A 21,324-nucleotide genomic window follows, 5' to 3' on the forward strand; every position below is an offset into this window, starting at 1 on the left:
CTAAGGAAAGATGCTTATCCCTAAGGAAATGCCAATATGGGGGGAAGTTACACCTTTATCTTAAGGCCATTTGTTCTTGCCATGGGAAATGTTTTAAAGCAGATATACAGTGCGTGCTCAACGGCCACAGTCAGGCCCTTTTGGAAAAAGCAAAGTCAGGCCAAATTAGGTTTACACCAAATGGCTTCCTCATATACTCCAATATATCCTATTGCTTGCCATTTCAATTTGTCAATATATATAAATATATGAAGCTAGTGATTCCATATAATTTTGTAAATAATGAAAAATCTATTCCTTTTTGAAAAAATATAGCACATTAAAAATACGTCAATTTATAAGTGATTTAATAAGCTTAACTACACTGTGCTGTAGTCAAATCACAAGAATATATATACTGGAGACAAATTAGAATATAGTAAAGACATGAATTCAAAGATTTGAAAAGTATGAAATCTTTCTCTTTGTGGGGAGAGATTAGTGGTCAAAAGTTAGCTGGATCAGATTCAGGATTCCTTCTACTTTACAAAGTACTTTGTACTTTTCTTGTTTAATTGTTGTTTACTCTTCTCGGTCAAGTTACTACATGTTCAAGAAAGAATCCTGTCCCAGAGAACCCAAATTCAGTCATAATCTCTGCCCTTTGATGGAAGAAGGTTCTATACACCTTATTCACTTCTACCTTTTTATTATTTATTGCTACCTAACAAGGTATGCCATTTGTTATTTCAAAGTTTCTGCAGGTCACACATTTGGCAGTGGTCCAGCTGGGTGCTTGTTGGTCAGCATTTCTCCAGCGGTTGCAGTCAGGATGTTGGCCAGGGCTGCAGTCTCAGCTAAAGGCTGATTATAGCTAGAGGATCCACTTCTGAGATGGCTTACTTGCATAGCTGTTGGCAGGAGGGCTCGGGTTCTTATCTTATGGGTCTCTCCATAGAGTTGCTTGGCTGTTGTCATGACATGGCAGAAGGCTTCCCCCAGAGTTGGTAATCCAAGAGAGAAGGCAAGGAGAAAGCTATACTGCCATTTATTACCTAGTCTCTGAAGTGACACACCCACACCTTCACTATGTGGATTCGTTAGAATCCATAAGTACAGGCCATAAGAGAGTAGGGGTGGGGAGTTAAGCTTTATCCCTTGAAGGGAGGCATATCAAATAATTTGTGAACATATTTTATAACCATCACAGTCCTCATTAATCTGAGACATCATGGATTTCTCGTTTCTTGTTAGGTGTTGTGTGCTGGTACACAACTGGACCAAAGATAATCTTTGATTAGAATTAGATTTACCATTCCCCAGAGAGCTGGGGAAGAGTTGGGGAGTAATACTGAAGACATTAAGTGACTTCATTGATGTGTCCGGAAAGGCCAAGCCAGATTTTGTTTATATATGACTAGCCTCTTAGTCTTTTGATCCTTCAAATTGGATTTGAACATCCAGTTAAGAGCAAAATCACATGCATTGTGCATCTTCAGTATCTATAAAAAGAGTTGCCTCACCATTGCAAGCAAACCCACTCTGGTGCAGACTCTTGGTACTTTTCATCTAAACTACGTCGGTAACCTCCTAAAGTGCCGTCTTCCCTGCACTGTCCCCTTCACACTGTTGTCAGAATAATCTTCTTAAGCATAATTTATTCTTAAGTGCTATTGATTAATTGATGACTTTATAAAAATCATCCATAAAATAAAGTATTCCTTTCCTATAGAACTACACATGATTGCTCTAATTCCCAAATAATGTAACATATGTGAAAGCACTTTGAAAGCTATAAAACACGCTACAAATTCAGAATTAAGATAAATTCTATTTGCTATCCCAGAATATACCCTTTCTTTTTGTGTCTAAGCTCATGCTGCTATTCTCACCTTTTTTTAACCTCCTCTTCATCCTATTTATTGAAATTCTCCCAACTTTTAAGTCCTAATTGAATGCATAGCCTCTAAGAAAACTTCCAGATACAGTCTCAATTAATCTCTGATCTTCTGAAGTTGTTTCTTCCATAAATTTACCAAACCTCCCTCGTATTAGAATTAATTGGGTACGTCCCGGTCTCCCACTAGACTTGACTCTCATTCCTTGAAGACAGAAGACTGACTATCCTGCTCATCTTTATACTTTCCATAGCACCTGGGATGCTATTTTGCACATAATAGACATTCAACAAATATTTTTTGAATTGAATTATGATTATTAAGATTGAAAAAACTGGATCTTTTTGTCCCCAAATACCTTGTCTCATCTTTTTAGTGTCATTCTCATAAGTCGAGATTTTATGTTTTCTCAAGTCCCTTCTAAAATAAATGTTAAAAATAGGTCATGCAGTAAGTTGCGATGTGGCATACTTCTTTATTAGATCAATAAGCCAGTCGCCTTGATGTGTTCTTGAGGAAATCAGACCAACTACATGTGCGGTCATTTGTGTCCTTTAGTCTATATGTGTTTATCTTCACAATAAGTCAGGAGAGAAAATATCATCACTATTTTGTATATGACGAAATTCAGTTTCAGACCAGTTGGTATTTTCCATGGTTACATGTAGGGACCAACAAAGACAAAGAAAAGGACCAGTATTTTTTTCACTAACAACACAAGTAAGTGTGGATGAAATAAAGGTGTCTCAAACATTGGAAAAGATGGCTTTTCTCAGGAGCTCAGGTAGCCAATATATAGCATATAGGTACATAGCAGTAGCAGAAAGTGTTGAAAGGGGTAAGAAATTGCCAAAAGGAGTTGAATGGGAGCTAAAAATAAACGTGAATTTTACTTCTGAAGATTTTCATTAATAAAAACATGCTTAATGCTTGCTCTGTGTGAGGCAGAGAGCCAAGCTCTGGGGTACAAAGGGACATAGAGGAGCCTTTGCACACGAAAAATTACAATGTAGTTAAAGAGACTGGCATTAAAAAAATGTAGTAGAAGTAAAAAAGATTGCATACTATGCAGGAAAAAAGGATATAGATACTATGGGAATTCATTGAAGGAACATGTCGCTCAGAATCAGTAGAGTCTAGGGCATGCTCAGAGAAAAGATGGGAACTGAGCCGATCCTTTAAGAAGTGGAGGCCCTAAGCAATAGGAAGGTCACTTAAGGGAATTCTCAGCAAGATGAATGCAGGAAAATATCTGATGTATTTGAGACACGGTGGTTAAAGCAGAAGTGTCAAGCAGGAGGGTAGTGGTAGGTGTAGCTAACATTGGAGCGATTCCTAGGGACCATATTGTGGAGAACCCAGGATAAGGAAGGTTAGAATTTATTTTTCTAGGATAAGAGGCAGCCAATGACATTTTTGAGCAGGTGTGGGGACCCCAACTCCACAAATTCACGATACTTACTAAAACTGAAATCCGGAACTGCATTCAAACTATGGAGAGGAATCTGCTCTGCAATCTGGATCCCTTATTTGCTTATTATTTGTTAATAAATAGATGGATCCCAGTTGCTAATAGGAGGTGGATAGAGTTTCTTACACAAGGCTGAGTTCATAATATTTTGAAGAGTCCTTAGTTCAAAATTCCTCTGTTTTCACTAATAATAATCGCAGATACTTATTTAGTGCTTGTGTTTGCCAGGCAATGTTCAAAGTGTTTTGCAAATACAGACTCTTAATCCTCACAACAACCCCCAGAGGTTAGTACTATTCTTATCTTCATTTTACAAATGAAGGAACTGGGGCACAGAGCAGTTAGGTAACATGCTCAAGGTCACAGAGTTGGGATTCAACCAGGCAAGTCGTGGTCTTAGCCAAATATTTTCAGCAACATCAATTATATTACACTGGCCCTCAACCAAATATTTTTAGCAACAGCTTAAGAAATGGTGGTTTAGAGGAAAAGCAACCTTTTCCTCAGCCTTATATGGGAATTAAAGGCAATTTCAAAAGCTTCTTTTGGCATATTAAGTTTTGACATATTTTGGATAATGAAGCTTTGTTTTTACTCTTTTCCTTACAAGGCCTGAGGGCAGAATTTTTGGCTGGAGTGATAAGAATGTGGCATGGGGGAAATTTCTTTAATTTCTGTGTTTTACATAAATTAACTGAATATACTTAACAAGTAGGGAAATAACATCCATCCTCTCTCAACATCCTCTTAATTTGAGCTCTGGATAGAAAAAACAGTCATTAGTGAACATTATGTGCAGGTGTTTTTGCTGGTATTTACTAAACAGTCTCCAGTTTCTACCCATTAAGAGAAACTTTTAACATGAGACTACCAGAAGAATAATAAAATGCACAGCAACAGAAACCATGTCGGTACTTTTATTGTTTGAAGCCTGTACCAAATGTTGGGACTTCGCAAAGTGGTGGATTTAGTTCCACTGCGAAGGCTGGAAGTGCCAGGTAACAGTTTTCTGCCTCAAAGTCATAATCTAGATTGCAGAATCAACTGTGGCCTCCTAGGTGACATGTGAAACTGCTCTGACATACCTGGGCTTTTCATAGTGTTGGAAAATCTAACATTATAATGCTTCAATTTTAGCTTTGTATTGCCAGTTTCTCTGTGGAAGGAATTTTGCTAATTTATTTTTTAATTTTTGCATGTTAAGTAAGCAAAGGTAGTTTCTGAGCATGAACTTAATTTTGGAGACAATAATAACTAAATAGTTACTAAAGACTCACAAAAGAGCCAAAATAATCTCTTTGTGAGGGCTTCTCTTCATGAGAGAGGATGGGAGAATTAGTTTCTTTTCTATTTTGAAATAGAAAAGCAAGTTATTTTGTGTTAATATTTTGGAGCAATACTTTTCATCAGTTTCATTCAGGTTGTGGCATGAAATCCACCATTTACTCATTCATTCCAAAAACAGTTATTGGGGGGGCAGCCCAGTGGCACAGCGATTAAGTTCATGTGATTCGCTTTGGCGGCTGGGGTTCGCTGGTTCAGATCCTGGGTGCGGATGTACACACTGCTTATCAAGCCATGCTGTGGCAGGCTTCTCACATAAAATAGAGGAAGAGAGACACAGATGGTAGCTCAGGGCCAATCTTCCTCAAAAAAAAAAAATTATTGAGCAGCTGATATATTGTAGGAAGAGTGCTAGATTCATGGATATAGATAAAAGTTGGAGATCTAAGCAGCTCACGGACTAGTGCTGAAATAAATAAACCCCAGCACTCTGACAGAGGTACCTTTCCATGTGCTATGAGCAGATGCCGGGAGGAGACCTGGATTCCCAGACATCTGAGCTAAATTTTGAAAAGGAATAAGTAAAAGTTCATCAGATGAAGAATAGGAGAAGCAGGTTTCCAGGCAGATGGAGGAAAAAATCTTGATAAAGCCAGGAGGTTTGAGAGAAGTTCACATTCTGGGGAACTACAAGGATATCTGGAGGGCAAGGGGATAGGAAGTAAGGGCAGATGGGGCCAAGAGAAGTCAGCAAAGCCACAACATGAAAAATCTGAGATGATATGCTAAGAAGTATGGATATTGTGTTGAAAGTAATGGGGCAACAAATAATGAAGTCTATGCAGGAGAGTGACATGATTAGATTTGCTTTATTAAATGGTCCCTAGAACGATGTGAAGCAGTGGTTCTCAACCAGGGCAATGTTGACATTTGCTCACAAACAGGGGGAAGGGGTGATACTGGTATCTAATGGGCAGAGGGCAGGGATGCTACTAAATATCTTATAATGCCTAGGACAAGCCACCACAACAAAGAATTGCCCAGCCAAAAGTATCAATAGTGCAAATGTTAGAAACCCTGGTATGGTAGGCTGAATAATGGCCCTGCAATGTGTTCACCTCTGATCCCTGGAACTCGTGAATACGTCACCTTACACGGAAAGAGACTTTGCAGGTGATTAAATTAAGGATTGTGAGATGAGGGGATCATACCTGGATTATCTGGGTGGGCCCAATGTAATCACAATGGTCTTGATAAGAGGGAGGGAGGAGGGTCAGAGACAGAAAAGATAACGTGAGGAGAGGAGCACAGTCAATGAAGGAGATGGGATGATGCTACACTGATGCCTTTGAAGATGACGGAAGAAGGAGCCAGGAGCCAAGGAATGTAGGCAGCCTCCAAAAGCTAGAAGGGACAAGGAAAGGGATTCTCACCTAGAGCCAGCTCTGCTGACAGCTTGACTTCAGGCCAGTAGGACTGATCTTGGACTCTAGACCTTCAGAACAGTTAGAGAATAATTTTGTGTTATTTTACTCCACTAAGTGTGTGGTAATTTGTTACAGCAGCAATGGGAAATTAATGTCTGTTTTGGAGGATGGCATAGATGGAAAGCAAACCTTGATGCAGATTAAACAGTAAGGAGGTATCAATATGGAGAGGCACTTACCAGAGCACTGGAGATATCGCCGTCATCCAGGCAGAAAATTCCTGCTCTCTTGAAGCTTATAATGCAGTGATTTGTATGATTACAAATCTTGTTATATTCCAGAAAATAACCCCCATATGATGCTAATTTCCTTTCCCAATCCGTCATACATCAGCTAGCTTTTTCTACCTTGAATAGAAAGTTTTACTTTTCATTTATTCAAATTTAAAAGTACATTATGATTTGTACTTTCCCCCCAAATCCAATTTCATAAAATATCTCCCTACGTTTTTTTCTATTAGCTTTATTTATAGTTTTATCATGATAGATTGATTGTTATTCCCAATTATTCACTCTCTTCCTCACAGCAGTATCATTAACCCCACCCTTGCCATGTGTTCCCATAGAGGAATAGATGCCGCCACACCATAGTCAGGACTGGCCATTGGACCACCTTTGGTCAATTGAATGTGAGTTCTCTCATCTGATCATAAACTTGTGAGGGAGAAATAAATTGTTTGTTGTTGGATACCACTGAGACTTTGGGGTGGTTTTTTATGCAGCCTAACCTGGGGAAATTGGACTAAAACATTTGTGTTTACATTTAGGACTTTTATCTATGATGCCATCATTGTTATATGCTATATGCAAAGTTATCCTTTATATATAAATCTGTTTGGTCTCTGTATGCTGTTTCATTGATCTACTTGTTCCTGCACCAATTCTATACTATTTTTATGACTGATATTATAATGTGTCTTATATCTTGTGAGCTCCCACTTGTCGTCTTCCTTCTCAAAATTATATTAGCTTTGTATGAAGGTTCACACTTTCCAGTTATATTTAGGGTCAACATTTCATGTTCTCTCCCAAATTCTGCTGAGATATTGAGTATAAAGCCACTGAATTTATAGATAAACTTGGGAAACCATTAATAGCTTTGCAATGTTCACATACCTTCTTTTATTAAGGTCTTATTTGATTAGCTTTAGAAATTTTATACGTTTCTCTATGAAGATGTTGTGCTTTCTTTATTGGTTTAATTCCTAGTTATTTCATAGTTTGGGTTAATATTTTGAGTGGCATATTGTCTTCTATCATATTTTTAGTTGGTTTTTACTGTGTAAGGTGTCGGATTCCAATGTGAAATGTGTACACCCAAATGGGGAAGAGAAGAAAATATTAACACTTCTATATATGTTTATTTTTAATTTTATTTAAACATTTTTATTTTTTAGGCAAATAATACCTAATGTATGAATATGTTAGTTCTATAATAATAAGAATAGCTAAATTTTATGAGACATCAACTTTGTGGTAGGTATTATTCAAGTGTTTTCCAAGTATTAAGTCACTTAATCCTCACAATATCCTAAATGGTGTTGTCATCATCATCATCATTATTATTCTCATTTTATAGACAAGAAAAATGAGGCAGAAAGTGGTTATGTAACTTGCCTAAGTTCACATACGTAGTAAGTGACAGAGCCAAGATTTGAACCCAAGGCAATCTTGCTCTTAGTCTCTACGCTGTGACATATGTGAAGTACGTAACTGGAATTTACGAGTAAATATTGGGGTCATACTAGGCTCATAAAATGAGTTTGCCTGCTTTTTAAAGATAAGGATTATATCTGTTTTAAAGCTTTATTTATCAACTTTTAGAGGAACCAATATGTTGAGACTAGTGGTAGAAAAATGCTATTAATCTTTAAAGTCTACCTTCTACCTGGCAATTTCACATAATGCTTTTATTAGATACTCTCATTTGTTCATTCTCTTGGGTATTCTACGTAGATAATCTTATCATTTATAAATAATGACAGTTTTTCTCTCTTCTTTTCCAATTCTTATCATTGCTAATTATTTTCTTTGTCTTATTGTGTTGGCCAGGACTTTCACTTCTATATTGAATAGTAGTAGTGATAAAATTTTATCAAGTTAAAGACTTCATATTTGCTTCATGTTCATTAAATAAGTGTAAAATTTATTAAATGCTTTTTCTATATCTACTGAGATGATTATTTATCTTTCTTTTTTCATCCACTATTGTGATGAATTACATTGATAGAGTTTTGATCAGTAAACCATTGTGAGCTTCCTGAGACAGTCTCTGCCAGTTCACACTGTATTATTCTTAATAGAGTTTTGAATTTATTTGGCTAATATTTTGTTTAGTATTTTCTCATTTGTATTCAGAAGTGGACTAAGACTATATTTCTTTTTCTTTTATATTGTTCGTACTCAATTTTAATATCAAGATATTAAGCTCATAAAATAACTTGTGCAGTTTTTGTTTTTTTCTGGAAAAGCTTTTATAAGATAAAATTATCTACTTTTTAAAGTTTCACGTATCAACCTCTAAAGGACCCTATTTCATCTAACTCCGAGGTAGTTAGCAAGAAAGAAAGGCAGGGATACTAAAGCTGTGTAATAACATTTTCTAGAGGAAGCTGATTTAGTCAGTTAAGTATTTTCTATAATTCATCATAAGATGAGTGAGCTTTAAACCTTCACAGCAGAATTTTGAAATTCGTAGTATTTGGCAATTTTGGAAAGGATTAAGAACATTAGCGCTTTTGTATATTTGCTTCATGTAGCATTGTCATCTTGGTTGCCAACCATTTTTGAAGACAGTTTCCTCCACAATTCCTGTATGATTATTAATGCAACGAATTAAAACAACTTTGTCAACATAAATTATGTTTTACTGGGCAAATTGAAAGACAAAAAGGAATCAGATCTCAGAAGGCAATTACTATAAACATGAGACTTCTGGTGGGGACCACATTGGTTCAAGCGAGCAGATAATCAGGGTAATCGTTCTTCAAAAATGCAGAATTCCTACTTGAGGCAAAGAGGCAACTATTATCTGTCTCAATTGGTTCAGAATGTGGATGAAGGGTTCAGTGAGGAGCTCCTCTTAAGACATAAAAGCTGAGAGCAGAAATCTTCCTATCTTTCAGCCAGCATCTCAGGGAGGGACTTAGACATTTTATTGATTGATTGATTGATTGATTACAGGGAAAGTTTCGCCCTGAGCTAACATCTGTTGGCAATCTTCCTTTTTTTTTCCCTCCCCAAAGCTCCAGTACGTGGTTGTACATCATATTGTAAGTCTTTCTGTTCTTCTATGTGAGCTGCCACCACAGCATGGCAACTGACAGACAGGTAGTATGGTTCTGTGTCCGTGAAAGGAAACTGGGCCTCCGAAGCAGAGCACACTGAACTTTAACCACTAGGCCATCAGGGCTGGCTCAGGACTTAGTCGTTTTAGACCACAGACCAAGAGTGTAAGAGATTTGAAATCTTTCACTTGCAGATTCATTGTTGTTGTTTTTAATGATTGCTGGTTTCACATAATGTGTAACTGCAAAACTCTGAAGACATTAACAACCCGTGTGCTTGTTTTAAGGGACAACAAGGCATTTGGAGAAGTGGAAGCAATGGACAGAGTGGGAGGTCTCAGCTGATAACAAGAGCAGAGACTAAGCTAACTCTTTCTGGCCGCTACAAAGAAGAAAAAGAGCCCACAGGAAAGGTCTTGAACTGAGAATGGACCCGGAGTTTAAAACAGAAATGCTTGAATTATCTCGTTATGCCATGTTATCTACTTTGTGGACATTCCAAGCTCAGCTGGATTGTGTTGAGGCATGATTTGAAGTAAGGCAACACTGAAATTGATAGCTGTGAAATGACAGCAGCAGATGGACCTGGCTAGCATGAAGCCATCAAAGGTGTGCAAAGTTTAAGGAAAAATACTCAATCCTGAGCTTGACAGACCATATAGAAGCAGGTTATATCATTAACTAAAGGTCACATATAAATACAGTAAGCTTGTTTAAGACAGGTGGGCATGTCCTAGAATTCTCAATCACATTTATACGGTTGGAAGATAACTTGTCAGCTCTATGTATATCCATTTCTACCTACGTAATAGGACAAATAGGAATCTCAGGAGGTGATTGAGCCCAGTCTATTGTATTTGATGTCTTAATGAGAACATAATGGTTATAATATAGTAAAATGGATACGTATTCCTAACAGAACAGAAGGGTCCATTTCAGTAGTCAAATGTAAGATCATTTCTTGCCCAAACTTCCAGCATATAATTTTAATCAGTTACCTAAGTGAACAGAAAAATTCTGTCTTATGTAATTTGTAGATGTCTTGAAACCCGTTTAAAAAAAAAACAAGAACAATATTTTGATGTTCATTTTATGCAGGCAGGGTTCAGAGTTTATCTGTTAAGCCCCAAGAAGGATTCTTTGGCATTTCTGACCTAATGATTATGGGTTTGGACCCAATTTGAACTAGCAATTAAGCCACAATAGGCTCTATTTTCCATTATTAATTTCTTGGACTTGAAAAGTTTGTCAGTCTCAATGCTATTAGATGTTTAAAACTCTGGACTTTTTGCTTACTTGCTAAATACTGACACCTGGGTTTTTCTGTTCCACTGTGTTCATTTGTGAAGAAATTGGAAGACGCTAAGGAGTGTGTGTGTGTGTGTGTGAGTGTGTGTGTGTGCATGTGCCCATGCACTCATACACTCACGTGCATACACATATACATGTTTTACAATCTTTCAGGGATGAGCGCTCACCTTTACAAAATATTTTAGGTTAGATTAGCAAAGCTGAGAAATGCTGCATTCTATTCGTGTATTAACTCTTGACTAGGGCCTATCCTAAATGCCGACTGGAATTACTGTCGATTTTAGCTGTGGAAATTTGCTTCAGTAGACATTGATGTGACAGTATGATTATAAGTGGTTTTGATTAATTCCTCGGCACATGCATGTTAGAACTTGCTTCTGAGGTGACTGCTAATGCAAAAGGGATTAGGCCTACACATTGGGAATTTGAAACTCCCCAAAATAAACGAGTTAAGCACAACATCAGCTCAGACAGAAAAGGCAGTTACAGAAACACATTCGCAGAGATGCCAGATAGGAAAATAATTTTGTACAAATTTCACCTTGCAATGTCTTTCAATCTGTGTAGGAATTTAAATTGTTTTACTGAAGGGCAATCAACAGTCTTCTTGGTACAACCTGGGCTTAATGTTTCATTTTAGAAAAAGTAGGGCTATTTCAAAGGGAGAAAAACACTGCTTGGAGGACTTTCGATTACCAAAATGATGCATAATGGGGGAAAGTCCACACTGAGTTCTTTGCATGATAACATAGAAAGTTTTCAAGTTTATTCTCTATAGAAACTACTCTAGAAGAGTAGAAAATGGGAAAGTGTAACTCTCAGGTAGAAGTTTGCCTTTGGCTTCTGATATAGTCATGAATTTCTTAGGACTTTGTCTTTTGGTATTAATTAGGGATTACATTCAGCTGCAGATAACAGAAACACAATTATGGTAGCTTAACCAAATAGGGGTTTTTTCTTCTCACATATTATGTCTCCTGGGCATAGGAAGGTGAGGTTGGTGGAGTGGCATCATGATATCATCAACATCTTGGACTTATTTTGTATTTTTGTTCCTTTATCCTCACAGGTACTTCACGGTGCAAGATAGTGTTCTCCACCTCTACCTCCCTTTGTATTCCAGGCAGGAAGAATAAGAAAGCTTTGAGGAGGAAGGGCTGGCACCTATGCAAGGAAAGCAAAACTACGTAGGAATTCCTGGTAGGTTTCAGCTAATCTCATTGACCAAACCATGTTATATGGTCAGCCATTGCTATAATAGAGTCTGGGAAGTGGTAGGGGGATGTTTTTGGCTGTATTGCCAATAAAAATTAAATGAGGGTTCTTTTGGTAAAAACAAAAGAGAGAATGGATATTGGCTAGGCAAGCAGCATGTTCTACCACATATTGCTTCAAGATATTTACCATTGTCCATTCTGATTGGGCAATGCCTGTGACATTGTATTATTTTGTACACCATGCCTTCTTGTCCTGATTTTGCTTGATTAGAAGTAGATTTTGTTCAACATAGCATTAGTGCACAGAGTTGATGTTCTCAGGGAATAATGGCATCCTGAGAGCTTGTTGTTCAAGAATTCATCCACAGTGCTCTGAAACAACAACCTCCCCACACAATTATTCATACATACAGAAAGACTAGGAAGGTATGATCGATTGGCAGCATTGGATACAAAATCAAAAGCAAATCTGACATCCTTCATATGGTGACCCTGGGAGTTGAAACCTAAAGGATAAACTGTGCTGATGTCAAAAAACCCAAAGCAAACACTGGTAGAATTAATAGGAGAAATAGACAAATCCAACGGAGATTTTAACATCCCTTATGAAGTGCATATAGTGAAATCTCCAAGATAAAACATATGTTGGGAAATGAAACGTATTCAATAAATTTAAAAAAGGCTTGAGGTTTTAAATCATGTTAACTGATAATGACACTTAAATTAGAAATCAAAAATGTAAGATATCTTGAAAAGCCCAGACATTTGAAAATTAAATAACTCTCAAAGGGGTCAAGGAAAAAAAATCACAAAGAAAAGGAAAACTTAATTTGAGTAAAATTATAACAAAAATATAGCCTATGAAAATTTGTGGAATGTTGTAGAGCAGTACTTAAAGGAAAATTCTTAAATTAGGAGAGAAAAAAAGATTTAAGATCACTCTAAATTTCCACCCTAAGAAGCTAGAAAAAGACAAACAGTATAAACCCAACTATATAAAAGGACTAAAGTAATAAATATAAGAGTGGAAATCAAGAAATATAAAACAAACAATGGAGAAAATCAATAAAATCAAAAGTAAGTTCTCTGAAAAGATTAATAAAATTGATCAAACTATAGCTAGATTGATAAGGACCAAAAAAGTTAAAAAGAAAACCAAAACTACTACTTTCAGGAATAAATGAGAGTTTTGCTTTTTTTCATATGTTATGGATATTAAAGGGATAATAAAGGAATTTTATGAATATCTGTGTGCCAATGTATATGACAATTTAGATGAAATGAACCAATGCCTTGAAAAACACATTATCAAAGCTGACGTAATGGAAAATCTGAGTAGCTCCATAATAATGGAGTTGAATTTATTGTCAAAATCCCCCCACAAGTAAACCTTGAGTCTCAAATGGCTTTATTGGTGAAGTCTATCAAACATTTAAGAAAGAAAGAATGCAAATCCTACAGTTAGCTTCCCATAAAATAGAATAGGAGGTAATAATTCCCAACTTTTCTATGAGGCTTATCACAGGCCTGGCATTTGATTTTATTCTACTTACAAGCTAATAAATTAGCCTATTACTGTTTCATAGATTTTGGCAGAAGACATGAGACTCTTGGATCAGAGACAAATGACTTTATTACTCACAGAGGGCAAGCAACATGAGCATCATCATGTTTGTGTCTGTTCCCCTTTTTCTCAAGTCTCACAGAAGTGACTCAAAGGGCCAAATGGATGGCTCCACATGCAGTGAACTGCATTGTAGGAGAGGAATCCTGAGTCTGGAGATCCACCAACTTGTGTTCGTCTGCTGACACAGAGCCCTGATTGAAAATCAGGAAAAATAGTTTTGGTTTTAGCTCAGCTATTGACATATTCCCAGCACGAGTTAGATCACCTGTGTTTTGGGATCTCAGCTTCATTATCCATAAAATCAGAGGATCTGGACATGGTGATTTCTCAGGTCCCTTCCAACTCTATGATTTCAAGTGTCTATGTCCATGAATTAAACAGGTTTGAAAAATGTAGCCCTAAATAATTTTATGTAATGGAATTAAGAGCATAAAGTTAAAGACATGGTGAACTCCTTTGGTCAAATGTTAGCTTGAAAATAGCAATTCCCTCACCCTATGATTCATACATTATCTAGGGATCTATAACTTCCTGACATTTGTATTTAACACTTCTGACTTGTACTGCTCGTAATATAGTATTCTTTTCATATCCATTTTAACTATCTCTTGATGGTGAGAACAAATCAAATAAATATACCTAGGTGTTGATATGTGTATGAACTGCATATCAAACATCTAGATATAGAGTACATACATATATGTATGTGGGAATACATATATAAATGTGCATATCTCTGTACACATTAATAAATAATACTGGTGCAATAATATAACTTTTTTTATAGTCATAAAGCATAGCTTCAGTCCTTAAAAAGCTAACATTTTCTTTCTATCTACTTTTGCTGCTTTGAGAAAAGTATCACAAGTTTACAGAGGAACATTGGTCATATGCACCAAACTACTAGTCACTGTTTGTGTTTCTTCTAAAATTCAAATTTTTAACCATGAGATTTTCTAAACTTTGAAAATAAAAAGTGATATCAAACTACCTAGGATTCAATGGCATCAAACACATACTTTGTGTTGAAACCAAGTTTTAGAGTAAAGTTCAAGGAAACAAATGCTTATTGTCAAACTCAAGATCTTTCTTACTAGTTTTGAACTTGTTTGGTCTAGTAGTTAAGACATTATTTATGGGGCAGGCCCCGTGGCTGAGAGGTTAAGTTTACGTGCTCTACTTCAGCAGCCCAGGGTTCGCCAGTTGGGATCCTGGGTGCGGACATGGCACCACTCATCAGGCCATGCTGTGGTGGTGTCTCACATAGAGGAACTAAAATGACTTACAACTAGGATATGCAACTGTGTACTGGGGCTTTGGGAAGAAAAAAAAAAAAAGAGGAAGCTCGGCAACAGATGTTAGCTCAGGGCCAATCTTCCTCACCAAAAAGCATACCTTAAAAAAAAGAAAATAAAAGACATTATTTATTGAATATACTGTGAAGTTAAGTTGTCTTGTCTCCTGCCTGAAGTCAACAGATGTTCTCCCTCTCACTTATTTTAAAAATTTGACTTCATGCTCTAGGTTAGCCTTTCCCAAATTCTGTTCCATGGGCTGTTATTTGAAAAAAGTGTTTCAAGAAAAATGGAGTTTGGGGAAGCATTGGATTAAAAAAAAAAGAAGGTAAAGGTGGTTTCTTTTGTGTGGACTTCTACAGGTCTTAATTGTTCATTGTGGATCTCTGAACGGGAAGTATGGAACACTCTTTTCCCAAATCCGTTTGACCTTGAAAAGCATCCTAAGAAATACACCTTGGAAGTGCTATTTGGGATTCTTCAGCACTAAGCCTTGTGATTATTTTACAGAGTTTGCAAAAAGTCCGCCTCATTAAAAGAAGCTCTTAATTTGCCCTTTTCCCATATTTTTCAGCTAAGAGATCTGGTTGCCTTCTCATTCAGCTAAATAAGAGAGGGAGAAATTAAGGATATGGGAAAGAGGAGCCTGGACCTACTTAACGGGGACTTGAACAGAATACAAGGTGTGGTGCACAGCCAGGTTGAAGGGCTTCAGCAGGCAGGCATGTAGACAGGACAAGAAACTGGCAGGATCGAGGCTGGCAGTGAAGCTAGCAGTCGGTGCAGACTCTTCCAGGAACAAAGTCAAGGCAAGATGAGGAGATGAGGCAGCACGGGGGCTTGGTTAAATAGGATCGGAATTGCAGATAATATAGTCTCGTGGAGCATCGGGTCTCAGGACCCCAACCCTAGGGAGGAACTGAGTCTTAACCCTCTGCCTGGCACCTGAAACAAATGCCTCTTCATTTTCTGTCTCTGGCGTCTCAGATTGTTTTTCCCTGGTTACAGCGGTGAGTCTCTTCTTGGCTTTAAAGGACAAAGGTTTTCAAGGCAATTTGCATGAGAGGGCAACACTCTATCCTTTAGGTGGATTTTGGACTCAGAGTCACCCGTAGGATGGATAAGGGCTGATTGCTCAGATCCATGAACTTTTCTTCATCTTTTTCCTCCTGGACAGGCTCCTTCTACCAGAACCTTGACAAAGAAAAGCCCCCGTTAGAGCTTATCCAGTCCCATTAGGTTTCCAAGCCTCATATGTTTTAGAGTTAAAAATAATTTTGCTGGGGCCAGCCTGGCGGCATAGTGGTTAAGTTCCCACGCTCTGCTTTGGCGGCCCGGGGTTTGCTGGTTTGAATCCCAGGCATGGACCTATGTACACAGCATGGCTTATCAAGCCATGCTGTGGCAGGCATCCCACATATAAAATAGAGGAAAATGAGCACAGATGTTAGCTAACAGCCAATCTTCCTCAGCAGAAAGAGGAGGATTGGCAGTGGCTGTTAGCTCAGGGCTAATCTTCCTCAAAAAAAAAAAAAAATTGTGCCAACAGCACATGCTCTGCATAACATCATGTTCAGCTCTGAGCTATAGAAAACCTGAAAAACAGTGCCTTAAACACAGAAAGGGATTATTTTTCTCTCATACAAGGTGGTGTGGAGACAGGTAGTCCAGGGCTGCTGTAGCTGAAGCACCGCAAGGTCATCAAGGATTCAAACTCCTGCTTCCCCGCTCTGCCCTCCTCAGTGTGTGTGGCCTTTGCACTCATATCTCAAGAGGGCTGCTGCCCCTCCAGGCATCACATTCCTTTTCCAGGCAAGAAAGGGAAAGGTCCAGAAGACTTTCCCATCCGGCTTTGTCTTGTGTGCAGAAGGGATGCTTTCCCCAGATATGTCTGCCTCTATCTTACTGGCCAGAACTGGGTAATGTGGCTTTTCCTAGCTGCAAAGTTATTTGGAGAAGTGAAGATATTTATATATTACTGAGGACATTGATGATCATCTCCAATAAAATTGGAGTTCTGTTAGCAAGGAGGAAGGGGAAGATAGATAGTGGCAAGTGACAAGCAGTTTCTGCCACGTGCCTACTGTAGAAAAATTAGAAAAAACAGAAAAGCATTTCTCAATTCTTTTCATTCTATATATTTATTCATTTATTTAGGCTTTCTCCTGATCATCGCCTTATTTGAAAATAGAGATTTTCTTGGCCTTACGTTGGACAGTTAAAGCAACTTCAAAGCTATAGCCTTAAGTTGATAGCTTTCGGATACAAATAACTTGCAGGAAATATTTTTTCCTAGAAGAATTTAGTATCCCTAAGATAGAACGTTTAAGAAAAAATGTAAATAAGGTTTCAGGGCAGAAATGGAAAATGGTTTCATGACAGGCAGTCAGCATTTTATTTGGGTCACAAAACAGACCATTTCCTGTCTTCTCAAAGCCCCATGCTGCTTACATCACTGCCCTGTAACCCAGTGGGTGAAAACGGACTCAGTCAAGGCCACAGAGGAGGCAACCGCTCCCTCATAAGTGCGCGGCTTTTCACTAATGGCTCTTGAAACTGATTGTGGGGTCTGGTCCTCTTCATCATTGTCATAATCACCATGGATTATATTTTGAGTGCCCACAGGGGGCATGGCACTGTACTGTGCATAATGTTTGCTGTCCTATTTCTGCTTCCGAATGGTTAGACATTTTGTTCATGCTGAGCTTATCTCTGATTCCAAGCAAAACTGTCCACTGCTGTCAGCTACCTAAAGCTACAGCTTTTTATATGGTGGAAATTCCCTGAAGGAATCTGATGAAAAAGTGACAGTACCACTTTTCAGCCAAGTTTTTTCATCATTAATGGATTTCCTCTTCATGCCTATTCATAGGTACTATTTTCTTCATTAGTGAGCTCAGCCGTGACATCGCAGAATTCAAGGTTTGCCAGAACCTTCAGGATTTGGAGGAAAAAGAGAGTTAATATTGATCACTCCTGGGAACAGTATTAGGTGCTTGATATTTCCTTCTTAAGTGATCCCTCTGAAGGAGTAATTAGTACACACATTTTGTAGATGAAGCAGCTGATGCTGGAAGAGTTTAGCTTTGCTGTCCAATGTCACATAACTGAACTGGAACCTGGGTCCTGATTTAATTATCTTTCAACTACAATCTGTTGTCCTTTAAGGAGTGTCATAATGTTTCACCGAGAGGTCACAAAACCCAACCCTCATTAGTGAATTCAGTTTAACCACCCCTCTTGTTGACATCGGTGGTTACTGTGCATAAGGAAGAAAAGCTGCTTTGACAAGGTAAATGAAGGTATTTAAGAAGTCTAACAGAATTCAGGAATAGGGTATATTATTGTTTTCAAGAGATATTATGAACTATGCTCTTATAATGCACTGGAACTAAAATTGCACTATATGCTTGCTTAATGTGGTTTATTTCCGCTATACATATTTACATCTTTCTTCTGCTTGCTTACTTTACAAGTAAGTCCATCATACTGATGGTTTTTCTAATAGTTTATCCTTGCTCTTAACTCTGCTTTGTTTTAGTAGCAATTTCTAGTGCGACGCTATATTTGACACATGCTTTCTTACTTCCGTTCAAGGACTTTCATAATTTTCCTACTCATTCACATCAGCCTCATTCTCCTCTTGCATTATTTCTGAGTGGTACTAACTGCACATTTATTTCCCGAGTATGTTTTAGAATCCTTCATCTCCCCTCTGTCTTTTACAATTGCAGATGGCTTTTCTGTAGCATGCTGATTTTCTCAAAGTCTATACTTGTTACAGCTTGATGTTCATGCTCACTTAAATAACGATTCAGCGAGAGCCTGAACGTTTGTAGATTGTCATTGCTGTTGAATCTAATTGTGCCTTCCATTTCATAGGTGCCACCATTTTCCTTATTTCTAATAATTCCGTCTGTAATGATTTTAAACCTTAAAAAGGAATCTTGGAGATTTGCTTTGCATGTTCCCTTCTTTACAGAATTTAGCTTAAAGGGGCTGCTCTTGAACTATTCTCAGTAATGGAAAGCGTTTAGATTAGAAACTAAAACCCAAAGATGTGACAATCATCTCTCCTGTTTCTTATCCATCTTTCTCTGGCCTTTAACCCACATTTCCCACCTGGTAACATGAGATACACCACATGTTTATGGGTTTTCAAAGCATTTTTCATTAACCTCATACCGTCTTGATATTCAGGCATTGACTTTGGCAAAGGCGATTATTTAATAATGGAATATTTTGGCACATGGACTTCCCTAGAATTATATGGTTAGTAGAAAAAATAATAATCTGTTCTGTAGTATAATCTGATAGAGACTAAAATAAAATATAAAAGCAAATCTAACCCTACTTTTGAAATAAATGGACCAAGTGAAGGAAAACAGGCTTGCATGGAAAAAGAAAAAGAAAAGAAAACATGGAACTAAATGTCAAGGAATAGTAAAATAGCAATAGCTGTCTATAAAACACATGGAAATTAAATGTCAGGTTCTTTGCATATTTTTTATCACAGAATTGTGATATGATTTTTACCCATTTGAAAGAGCATCAGCACGCATTAGAATTATCCACGATAAAGGACTGAGTAGCTACTGAGCAAGGTGGCCTAAGGTGTTCAACCTGCCCAAGTCAGAATGACAGGTAAGACAGGGATCCAGATGTGCAAGTCTGGGTTAGACCTGGAAGAAGGCAGCATTGGTGGCCTTGCCCGGGTGAGGAAACCTTTTGAGTGAAAAGAGGACACAATGAAGGGCTTAGCTTGGGAATAAACATGTAAATTGAGCACGGCTGTTTAAGATAGTCCGGGCTAAAGCAGACCTGTTCTATTTCCCATTGATTCTCATCATGGGAATGTAATTAATAAAGCATGTCATTGGAAACTACATTATATCTCATGCTGTTATTATCAGTCGACATATGTGTAATTCATACACTAATGGTGGGTTGCAAAGAAGATAGTTTACGAATCAAAGCAGGAAAGTAAAGACAATCTATATTACTTCACAATTTTGGAAATCCTTGCCCTGGCATTTGGAATGTGTATTTTTCTATGTCATGTCAATTTCTTCGGGGATTTAAGCTCGTTTATTTTTGTACTATTTCTCCATTAACACGAACATCTAGTCACTTTTCATTCTACTACATTTAAACACTTAATGGCAATTACATTTCCGGCTCCTTTCATATTTTCTTTCCCTAAGTCCCCTTTTAGTATCTTCTAAAAAAAAAAAAGGAAAGTCTCTCCATAGACAAGGATTTTACATGTCAAATAATAGCTGTGTGAAGTGCTCCCCACACTCTAAGTATGAAATACTCAAGTGAGTAGAACACCGGTTCAGAATTATATCCCTCACATAGGTTACCAATTAGAAAGCCATTTGTGCACTAATATTTCCCTTTTAAAAAGAAAATAACTCCAGAAAGATTAGATTATTTTTGCATGTGGTGTAAATTCCTTTTATGAGAATATTACTGGTTCTGCCTTCTCCCACCATTTTCTTCCTGTTATTCTCCTGGTCGTGACACCAGGTGACCTGCAGGGATAAAGATCCTCTGAAGCTAGCCTGAGTAAAATCATTTCAGAAGTCATTCTGAGCGAAATAGCCTCAGTACTCTCCATTCTCCTGGGGACCCCATCGCTGGGTTTAAACGGCTTGCCTTGGCTATTGGTGTTGGAATGTGTTTTGTTGATCCTTTTCATAATCTTTGCCTTATATGTTGCCTCCATCGAAGGCCTCCTCTCCTCAAAACTTGGGAACTAGTTCTTCATGGGTCTTGAACAACTCGTGAATAGTTGTTTCTTAGATCTTGAAGAAAATGTGGTATGATATCAGTGGGTTCACTCACGTAGGCTGAGAGCTTCCTTTAGAGAACAGAATAGTTAGGGGGAGCCAGGACCCTCACTCCCTGGGGATCCAAAACACTGCCCACACCAAATGGTGTAGACTTGAGGACAGCTAAGCATTCAAAGCTAAGAAATGTGACAGAGTCAGGAAAAGAGAAGCAAAAATTTGGAGTCCAAGGAAAGCCTTTGGTGATGAGGAGGAGAATGATTAATGAGTAGGGAGCATGAAAATACTACCTGTATCTGTAGAGGTGATGTGGGGCAGGGGATGGAAGGGGACTGGTCAGCAACAGGCAGGGGTTTTAGAAGGAGACAGAAAGTCTATGAAAACAAAATCTTTTACACCTTGCAATTTTTACCTAAATCTTTTGGAGACAACTGAAGTGACACTGGGAATTGCTGTTTAGGTAAAGCTATTTAGCAGACAACTTTGGAAGAGAAATTTCATGAAACCAGCTCTTGTTTGCATTGGAATAGGGGCCTGCAAACTTTTCCTGTAAAGGATCAGATAGTAAACATTTTAGGCTTTGCAGGCCATGAGGTGAAAATTGAGGATATTATGTAGGTATTTATATGAAAGAAAAATTTCCACAAATTTTTTATTGATGAAATTCAAAATAT

At 37.8% G+C, this 21,324-nt stretch overlaps 1 long non-coding RNA gene across 4 annotated transcripts in view; it reads left to right on the forward strand.

The window, feature by feature from the left end:
* The window catches only part of LOC111770939 (uncharacterized), a 136,211-nt gene that overhangs the window by 924 nt on the left and 113,963 nt on the right, over positions 1-21,324 (forward strand). For 2 of the 4 annotated variants that reach the window (XR_011433173.1, XR_011433172.1), the window contains exons 2-3: positions 9,693-10,014; positions 11,786-11,916. This is a non-coding gene — a long non-coding RNA (uncharacterized lncRNA). Of the gene's footprint in view, positions 1-9,692; positions 10,015-11,785; positions 12,984-15,217; positions 19,740-21,324 lie in introns of those variants that run through there. The other 2 variants (XR_011433170.1, XR_002804435.2) reach the window with 2 other exon arrangements.

This window comes from Equus caballus, chromosome 27, assembly GCF_041296265.1.
Source record: "Equus caballus isolate H_3958 breed thoroughbred chromosome 27, TB-T2T, whole genome shotgun sequence".
Taxonomy (NCBI): Eukaryota; Metazoa; Chordata; class Mammalia; order Perissodactyla; family Equidae; genus Equus; species Equus caballus.